Raw genomic sequence first — 1,690 nt, forward strand, 5'->3', positions numbered from 1 at the left:
CTCCTCATCCAGGAGGTTTCGCTTCGGGGATGAATCCCTGAATCCGCTCCCTGCTGAGGGTGAAACGAAATCTCCTTCCCGAGGGATGGAGCCGGCCCCGCTATCCCACCGCAGGAAAAGTTTCGCTCTCCAGCCCCAAAATCCAGCGGGGATGCAACAAGAGGCGGCGTGGCCTGCCCGGAGCCGCGGGGTGCTGCTGGATTCCTCCGGGATAGAGGGAATTTCTGGGCTTTAGGGAATTTTTTTAGGGGAGCTGCCACGCCACGATTTTGCCCATCCCGTATTCCCACTCCTTTCCCTTCGGCTCGGGACCTCCCCGGGATGCTTCCTGCCTTGGAGCCAGCCCTAAAATCACACAAAAACCGGGACGAGCGCGGGATTGTTTCTGTTGTTGCTTTGTTCGGTTCAGATCCCCCCACCCCACAAACAAAACAAAAAAAAAAAAAGAAGGAAGGAGCAGCTGAGAAGACGGGAATGCCGGGGGGAAAAATGTTATTCCCGATGGTTTTTTCCCCTCCAAGCAGCCTTTCCCGGCTCCCATCTGTGTTTCCAGTCACACCGCGGCGCCTCATTTGGGCCAATTATGGCCAATTACCTGATTGAGGGGCACCGCGGAAAGGCAGCGCTGCTTTTTCCTACCGAGCACAGGGCATATGTACGCGACCCCACCCCCCCCCCTCCTCCTTCTCCTCCCCAGCATTCCCAAATCCCTCTTTTCCTCCCTGAAATGCCCCCAAAAGCCGCCGGCACAAAGCCAGGATTTGGAGGAGCAGGGCAGGGATTTAGCGGGGGACACTCTTGGATGATAATTTGCTTTTTTTGTTTTCCACCTGGGAAAAGCTTTCCCTCCTTCCATGGATCCTTCCCGGCCGCCTCTGTGTCACCCTCTGGATCAGGCCTTGGCTCCAGGAAGGGGGGGGGAAAAAGGGGGATTCGTGCTGGTTTTACCCCGGCAGTGGGAAGCGGGAATGCTGCGGGATGTGCCCCTCACGTGGCGGGGCCGATCCCAAACCGGGAATGCCGGAGCATCCTTGGAGGAGGTGTTTGGGGCAGGAGGATGGCGATCCCACAGCCGGGATAATCCCATGGGAAGAGGCGCTGGGAGCTGCCCGCGAGCTCCCGGCCCGAATCGCCTCAAATGGAGCGGATAAAATCCCATTGCAGGCAGCACCTGCTGCCCCTTCCACCTCCTCTCCTCGCCTTATTCCCGTTCCCGCTGCTCCCAGAATGGAGAAGGCAGCGTCTCCCACCTCATCCCAGCCGGAGCAATCCATAAAAGCCGCTTTTCCTGATGGATAAACCCCGCCGTTATCTCAACCGCAGGCTGGATTTCCAGAAAAAAAAACCAAAAAAAAAACCGAAAAACCACAAAAATCCACAGAAACCTCATTTTTTTATTGTTTTTATTCCTCCCCAAATTAATGAGGGTGATTCAACCGCGTGGAAAACTCCATGGATTCACCCTTGGGGCAGCAGGGATGGAGCGGCCGTGTCCTGGCACATCCCTCCGGCATGGATGGGGGGTCGTTTTTTGGGGAGGAAAAGGAAGATTTGTACCCGGGAGGAGCTTTTTGGGGTGGCCGTGACATCCCCGGGCACGACCGGAGCATCCTTTGGGAAAGAAGGCCCAGGCTGGGTTTTCCTGGAGGAAAAAATATTGTTTAAAATGATGAAAAAATGGGGGGGGAGG

This window comes from Corvus brachyrhynchos, unplaced genomic scaffold (genome assembly GCF_000691975.1).
Source record: "Corvus brachyrhynchos isolate BGI_N302 unplaced genomic scaffold, ASM69197v1 scaffold203, whole genome shotgun sequence".
Taxonomy (NCBI): Eukaryota; Metazoa; Chordata; class Aves; order Passeriformes; family Corvidae; genus Corvus; species Corvus brachyrhynchos.